A 9,082-nucleotide genomic window follows, 5' to 3' on the forward strand; every position below is an offset into this window, starting at 1 on the left:
TCGGCCTCCCAAAGTGCTGGGATTACAGGCTTGAGCCACCGCGCCCGGCCCAGGTGAATTCTTTTACAGCAGGAGTGCAAGGAAAGACTTTGTGATTTAAAACATCACATAACAGGCCGGGCGCGGTGGCTCAAGCCTGTAATCCCAGCACTTTGGGAGGCCGAGACGGGCGGATCATGAGGTCAGGAGATCGAGACCATCCTGGCTAATACGGTGAAACCCCGTCTCTACTAAAAAATACAAAAAACTAGCCGGGCGAAGTGGCGGGTGCCTGTAGTCCCAGCTACTCGGGAGGCTGAGGCAGGAGAATGGCGTGAACCCGAGAGGAGGAGCTTGCAGTGAGCTGAGATCCGGCCACTGCACTCCAGCCTGGGTGACAGAGCAAGACTCCGTCTCAAAAAAAAAAAAAAAAAAAAAAAAAAAACATCACATAACAAAATGGGAAGAATCCAGCCTAGAGCTCCCTACCTTGATGGAGAGTTGAGAACGTTCTTCTGTCCTGTCGATGTGAGCTATTTGCTACACAAACATACTAGCACGTTCATCTATTTCAAGAGAAACTTCAATGTTATAAATTTTCTTACATGTAAAGTAACTCTTGATCTTATTGAACTTATACAACTACCAATTAGACACTAATTCATACTCATATAAATCCAATAATAAGTACCCCTATGAATATGTAATAAGGGGTTCCCAGAATCCCCAGAATTAAAAGTTATTTTAATTTATAAGGCTTTTAAGAGCATTGGCCCTTTAAGAAAGGGCCTGGTTGGGGAGGAACAGGTGGGACGCTTAATTATGAACCAAATTAATAGCATAGTTTGATAACCTACAAGATCAAATAGCCAAGAAATGGAAGCCAATCTCACACTAGCAAAAAGGAATGAGTAAATGCCAAGGGAACGTATGTACTTTTTAAATATGAAAAATTTTAAAGATTTGCTATATAGATGTAATTATAAAATAAAACATCTGATCATATTCTAAATCAAGGTAAATTAGTATTCCTAATCAATGTGGATCTTGAATAAATTAGACTGGTATAATAATTTTGTTGAAAAACAGCCACATATTTTCTCCCTGATTTTATCCCAATGTGGATAAAACAAATTGTTCAGGCAGTTGTCTCCCCTCTCCCTATTTCCTGCTCCTTCCTTTTCCCTTAGGCTGCTTTTGCCCAGTGCTAGCCTGCCTCTCACTCACTCTTTCCTCCTCCCTCTCTCTGGGTTCTTCACTCTCCTGATGGGTCTCTTTTTCCACTCACCTTCAGACACCTTACACGAACCTCTCCCAGGATAGCCAGGACTCAGGGAACATGCAGGCTGCTAGGGACCCTTCTCTCCCTCCCTGCCTGCTACCTGCTCTTCCTCTGTCCTCCACCTCCTCTGGCCTCCTATTCTTTCTCAGACCCTCCTGCTCATCTTCCTGCTGCCACTCAAACAGCTTGGCCCCAGCATGATGCCAAAGAAGAGATCCATATTCTACTAAAAATAGTGGTAGCAAAATTTTGTCAGAGAGGATCAATCGGTGACCGAATCTCACTCACTTCATCTATTAGTACTACAACCCAAGAAAAACTATAAAGTTATGACAAGGATCAAAACCTCTGACTCTAGGACTACTTGAATATTTACAAATGGATTTCATTCATTTGCTTAAATCACAAAGTTTCAAATATGTTTTAGTAGTAGCTTAAAATAATCTGGTGAGATTAGCTAACATTCTACTACCAAATGATTATAAATTGTGTTTTTATCAACTGGGAAAACCTCCAATATTAACTAGTGATAGAGAAAGTCAACTTATCAGTAAAATACTTAAGAAGTTAAGAAAAGAATATAAAATAAATATCAACCCCATATAACTGGAAGGAAAGAATATATAATGGTTTTTTTTTTTTTTTTTTTTTTTTTTGAGAGGGAGTCTGGCTCTGTCGCCCAGGCTGGAGTGCAGTGGCCGGATCTCAGCTCACTGCAAGCTCCGCCTCCCAGGTTTACGCCATTCTCCTGCCTCAGCCTCCCGAGTAGCTGGGACTACAGGCGCCCACCACCTCGCCCGGCTAGTTTTTTTTTTTTTTATTATTTTTTAGTAGAGATGGGGTTTCACCGTGTTAGCCAGGATGGTCTTGATCTCCTGACCTCGTGATCCGCCCATCTCGGCCTCCCAAAGTGCTGGGATTACAGGCTTGAGCCACCGCGCCCGGCCTATAATGGTGTTTTAAATCAAAACAATCTAAATCACCAGATGTTTAATCTACTGAGCCCAAATTCTACCCATAGCCCTAAAGATATACAATCTATATTTCAAAAATTCTCATAAATTCTCATATGAGTTCTCATAAAATTGTTGCAAGAAGACATATGGGCTTGAATTGACTCCTCCATTGATGGACTGGAGCTTATGGTTTTAGCAGACATTGCCAAAATTAATGTCATATACACAGATACCTAATCAGCAGGTACAAATTACATTTCCAAAAAAGATAAATCTAAATGAACATCTACATGATGTACACCTGTTTTGGAAAAGACATCTATAAAGAGAAGTCTTAGCATCATTTAAGAAAAGACCATCAAGTACTTCTAAACACAAATGCTGCTCTTGAATTCCAGGGCATACACCCACAGAATCATGTTTTCCTGTGTAAATGTGCTCAGAATACCCCAACCTGGAAATACAAGTATACTTATGTTCTAACCTTGTAATTCAATGGGAGGCCAACAGAAACAAATGACTTCTGGAGGTAGACATCTGACCAAAGAACAGAGAGACCTTGAAGATGCTAGCAAGTGAAAATTGCTTCCTTCTAACACTTTTGGACCAACAGCCATGATAGGACAATGAACATACTTTCTAACATTTGTCTCCTCTTTCTTTCACTGATTGCCATGATTTTTTCATTGGGTTTCTTCAAAGTACCAAACTATTAAAATGGTTAAAACTTTTGCCCTTCCTTAGACAGAAAAACTTTCCTTTAGCTTTATAAGAAGAACTATGGTTCCCATTCTAACAATAGCTACGTTTTCATGAGGAGGAGAATGAATATGTGGGCTAAGCTGTCTATTTCAGAAAGAGGCGAAAGCTACTCCTGTGTGGCATTTATCGTGTATAGATTTTGTTTGTTGGACATTAATTCCACAGTGGCAAACACACAGATAAATGTGTTGCTGTGTTTCTTTTGTTGTTTTAATGGATTGAGACCACATTTGCAGAGTGAAGCCATATGCTATCTATTCTTGCCTTTACTACTGAATTAATTAGCTTGTGATAGTGTTTCCTGAGCTAATGAGGCAAACATTCTCTTGGATTCAGCTGGAGGAGAAATCCTTATTACTGTCACTTCAAGGGTAGGGAGAGCAGTGAGGATAACATTATCAAAATTTGCTGAAGCAACCATCGTAGTTACGGAGATAAGTTTTTCAAAAATAACCACATTGAACAATAAGAATGTAGAATTGCCACTTTGTGGTAGTAACTAAAACAATTCATGAGCAATTTAAATAGGATTTAAATAGGATTGGGAAGAAAGAACAAAATGGTAAGATGTAGCACGATGAAAGAGGATTCATCTAAAGCTTTGGAAGTAGGGAGCCTCATAAATTTGCATTGGCTGCCTGGCACTTTGAATAAAATATTATGCAGGCTGTGTAAGATGTTATAGATTCCTCCAAAAAGGTTTAAGATTTCGTTTTTGTTTGTTGGGGTTTTGTTCATTCATTTTTTGGTTGTTGTTTTGCTTTGGTTGTTTGTTTCATTTTGTTTTACAGGCAGGCAGAGGACCAGCAGATCACTTGATCCTGCCAAGCCTTTGTTTTAGGTTTTATTAGAGCTGGGTCTCTTTAGTTTCCCTTTACAATTGGAGTGTATCACTCACTCCTAAAACATACTCTTCATTTTTGGAGTGTGGCCATTATTCCTAGAGCCTCTGGGGTCCCAACATAAAGCCCAGAGTATTTACAAAGGTTTTGATCTTGGGAGACATAAACTTGAATTTATTTCTTCCCAGAATCTCATTATTGCTGAAATCTCTACTCAGCTCTTTTGCTTCCCAACTGCTGTTTTCTGCTGGGTTTCTAAAGACCTAACTTGCGCATGAGCAGCCAAGGAACTGGTCAACAACTTGAGGGGAAGCTGTATGTGAATTTTGGGGCTCTGAATTAGTCCGTTTTCATACTGCTATAAAGAACTGCCCAAGACTGGGTAATTCATAAAGTAAAGAGGTTTAATTGACTCACAGTTCAGTATGGCTGGGGAGGCCTCAGGAAACTTACAATCATGGTGGAAGACAAAGGGGAAGCAAGACAACTTCTTCCTAAGACAGCAGGAAGGAGAAGTGCTGAGCAAAGGGGGAAGAGCCCCTTATAAAACCATCAGCTCTCATGAGAACTCACTCACTATCACGAGAGCAGCACGGGGGAAACCACCTCCAAGATTGAATTTTCTCCATCAAGTCACTCTCTTGACACGTGGGATTATGGGGATTACAATTCAAAATGAAACTTGGATGGCGACACAAAGCCTAACCACATCAAGCTCCTTTTCTGTAATTCCCTAGTCACGGAGATTTTTCCTCCCTCTAGGATACTGTCCAGTTGCTTTGTGGCTGACCTGAACTCTGACCTCTGTGCCAACATAGTAAACCACATTCTGATTCATTTCCAAAAAGAGGTTTGCAGGTGTTTCTAGTTATCATCCTCAATCATAAAGCCTTAATAAAGAAACACTGACACCCCATGTCATTTTGTGCTTCCAGTCACTTTATTAACTAGAAAATTGGCCTGTGCTAAAATAAAATAACACCTAGAATCACTCAGTGATAAAACTAAAAAGAATCACATATATTTTCCATTTCAACGCCTTAATTTCAAATATAACAAAAATAAACCACATCCAAAGGTTAAATGATGGGTCCAAAATTCCAGCCTGCAAGGCCAGCTCTCCCTTACAGTGTTAGCAGCTTAACTCTTTCCCCCTGGGCACAAGCCAGTTCCTGACTTCCCCCTGCCCGCCTTCAAGGAGACCAGATCTTCCTTACAGGGGTCAGTGCCATTACTCTCTCTGGGCACCAGCACGCATACCATGTCGAGCCATGCTGAAGAGCGCCTGTACAGCATCAACAGGCCGTTGTACCTTCTGCAGACGACAGTGGCGAAGAGCCAAGTATGAGCTTACACAAACAGGTTATATAACAAGTGGAGGTGTGCACACCAATCCCACTGAGTCATGCAGGCCTGGATGTCTGCCTCGGCCTATTCTTCACCAAAGCACGTCCATGTACTTTACATTTTAAATACGCAATACATTATTATTTATTATAGTCAACATTCTGTATAACATACTACTAAATCTTATTCTCTCTGACTGAAATTTTGTACATTTTGATCAACATCTCCTCTTTTCCTCATCCATTCCCCTCTCCTAGCCTCTGGTTACCACCATTCTACTCTTTACTTCTACAAGTTTGACTTTGATTCCACATATAAGTGAGATCCCACAGTGACTGTCTTTCTGTGCCTGCCATATTTCTCTTAGCACAATGTCCTCCAAGTTTATCCATGTTGTTGCAAATAACAGAATTTCCTTCTTTTTAAAGGCTAAATAGTATTCCATTGTGTATGTATACCACATATTCTTTATCCATTCATCCAGTGAGGAACACCTATGTTGCTTCCATATCTTAGCTATTGTGAATAATGCTGCAACGAACATGAGAGTGCAGATACCTCTTTGGCATACCACATGATCCATCAATCCTACTTCTGGTTATATATCCAAAGGAATCAATTTCAATTGATTTCAATTCCTTTGTATATATACCCAGAAGCAGGATTGCTGGATCATATGGTAATTCTATTTTTACTTTTCTGAGGACCCACCATGCTGTTTTCCATAACAGCTGTATTAATTGACATTTCTTTCAACAGTGCACAAAGGTTCCCCTTCATCCACACCCTCACCAAGACTTAATTATGTTTCATCTTTTTTATAGTAGTCATCGTACAAGGTGTGAGGTAATTTATCTTTGTGATTTTAATTTGCATGTCCCTGATGATTAGTAGTGATGAATGTTTTTCATAATCTATTGGCCATTTGTATGTCTTCTTTTGAAAAGTATCTATTTAGGTTATTTGCCCATTTTTTAATTGAGTCCTATGTTTTCTTGAAATATTTGAGTTCCTTATATATTTTGGATATTAATCCTTTATTAGGATTTGGATGTATGATTGTAAATATTTTCTTCCTTTCCATGCGTTGTCTCTTCACTCTATTGATTTTCCTTTGCTGTGCAGAAGCTTTTTAGTTCAATCCAATCCCATTTGTTAATTTTTGCTTTTGTTGCCTGTTCTTTTGAAGTCATATCCAACAAATCTTTGCCCATATCACTATTGTGGATAATTTTTTAGTAGTTTTATCATTTCAGTTCTTACATGTAGGTCTTTACTCCATTTCAAGTTGATTTTTGTATATGGCTGAGATAAAGATCCAATTTCATTCTTCCGCATGTGGATAACCAGTTTTCCCAGCTGTATTTATTAAAAAGATTGTCTTTCTCTCATTCTATGTTCTTGGCACCTTCATTGAAAGTCAGTTGACCATAAATGCATGAGTTTATTTCTGGATTCTCTGTCCTATTCCATTGGTCAATTTGTCTGTTTTGATTTCTATAGCTTTATATTACATTTTAAAGTCAAGTAATGTGATGGCTCAGCTTTGTTCTTTTTGTTCAACATTGCTTTGGCTATTCAGTGTCTTTTGTGGCTCCATACAAATTTTAGAATTGTTTTTTCTATTTCTGTGCAAAATAACATTGCATTTTGATAGCATGTATCCATGCTGTTTTGATTATCATAGCTTTCTATTAGATTTTGAAGTCAGGTAGTGTGAAGCCTCCAGCTTTGTTGTTTTTGCTCAACATTGCTTTGGCTATTCAGTGTCTTTTATGGTTCCATACAAATTTTAGGATTACATTTTCTTTATTCACTCATTGCTCATTGGTTGATGGGCATTTCGGCTGGTTCCATATTTTTGCAATTGCAAATTGTGTTGCTATAAACATGTGTGTGCAAGTGTCTTTTTCATATAATGGCTTTTTTTCCTTGAGTAGATACCCAGTAGTGGGATTGCTAGATCAAATAATAGTTCTACTTTTTTTTTAAGAAATCTCCATACTGTTGTCCATAGCGGTTGTACTAGTTTACATTCCCACCAGCAGTGTAAAAGTGTTACCTTTTCACCACATCCATGCCAACATCTTTTTTTTTTTTTTATTTTTATATAATGGCCATTCTTGCAAGAGTAAGGTGATATCTCATTGTGGTTTTAATTTGCATTTTCCTGATAATTAGCGATGTTGAGCATTTTTTCATATGTTTGTTGGCCATATGTGTATCTTCTTTTGAGAGTTGTCTATTCATGTCCTTTGCCCACCTTTTGAAGGGATTATTTGTTTTTCTCTTGCTGATTTGTTTGAGTTCCTTGTGGATGCTGGCTATCAATCCTTTGTCAGATACATAGTTTAAGAGTATTTTCTCCCACTCTGGGGGTTGTCTGTTTACTCTGTTGATTATTTGTTTTGCTGAGCAGAGGGTTTTTTGTTTGTTTGTTTGATTAGGCCCCATTTATTTATTTTGGATTTTGTGGCATTTGCTTTTGGGTTCTTGGACATCAACTCTTTGTCAAAGCCAATGTATAGAAGAGTTCTTTTGATGTTATCTCCTGGAAATTGTATGGGTTCAGGTCTTAGATTTGGCAATTATCCAGCACCATTTATTGGATAGGGTGTCCTTTCCCTTACTTTATGTTTTGGTTTGCTTTGCTGAAGGTCAGTTGGCTGTAAGTATTTAGGTTTATTTCTGTGTTCTCTATTCTATTCCATTGGTCTATATGTCTATTTTTATACCAATACCTTGCTGTTTTGATTACTATAGCCTGTGGTATAGATTGAAGTCAGGTTATGCAATGCCTTCAGATTTGCTCTTTTTGCTTAGTCTTGCTTTGGCTATGCGGGTTCTTTTTTGGTTTCATAAAAATTTTAGGATTGTTTTTTCTAGTTCTGTGAAGAATGATGATGGTACTTTGATGGAAATTGCATTGATGGCAGATTCCCTCTTTCTCTATCTTTTGGAATAGTAGTAAGATTGGTACCAATACTTATTTGAATGTCCAATGTATCTGTAAATTGCTTTTGGCAGTATGGTCATTTCCACGATATTGATTCTACCCATCCATGAGAATGGGATATGTTTTCATTTGTTTGTGTTACTGATTATTTCTTTCAGCAGTGATTTGTAGTTTTCCTTGTAGAGATTTTTCACCTCCTTGATTAGGTATATTCCTAAGTATGTTATTTTTTTGCAGCTGTTTTAAAAGGAATTGAGTTATTGATTTGATTCTCAGCTTGGTTGTTGTTGGTGTATAGCAGTGCACCCTGAAACTTTACTGAAAACTAGATCAATCAGATCTAGGAGACCTTTTGGACAAGTATTTAGGATTTTCTGGTATACAATCATATTATCGGTGAACAGCAACAGTTTGACATCCTTATTACCAATCTGGATGGATTTTATTTCTAACTCCTGTCTGATTGCTCTGGCTAGTATTTCCAGTACTATGTCAAATAGAAGTGGTGAAAGTTGGCATCCTTTTCTTGTTCCAGTTATTAGAGGTAATGCTTTCAACTTTTCTCAGTTCAGTATAATGTTGGCTATGGGTTTGTCATAGATGGCTTTTATGACTTTGACGTATGTTTCTTCTATGCCAATTTTGCTGAGGATTTTAATCATACAGAGATGCTGGAATTGGTCAAATGCTTTTCTGCATCTTTTGAGATGATCATATGATTTTTGTCTCTAGTTATGTTTATGTGGCATATCATATTTATTGATTAGCATATGTTAAACCATCCCTGCATCCCTGGTGTGAAACCCACTTGATTATGGTGAATTATATTCTTGATATGCTGTTAGCTAGCATCTTGATGAAGATTTTTGCATCTATATTCATCAGGGATACTGATCTGTAGTTTTCTTTTTTTGTTATGTCATTTCTTGGTTTGGGAATTAGGGTAATACTGGTTTCA

The sequence above is a fragment of the Theropithecus gelada genome, chromosome 4 (assembly GCF_003255815.1).
Source record: "Theropithecus gelada isolate Dixy chromosome 4, Tgel_1.0, whole genome shotgun sequence".
NCBI lineage: Eukaryota > Metazoa > Chordata > Mammalia > Primates > Cercopithecidae > Theropithecus > Theropithecus gelada.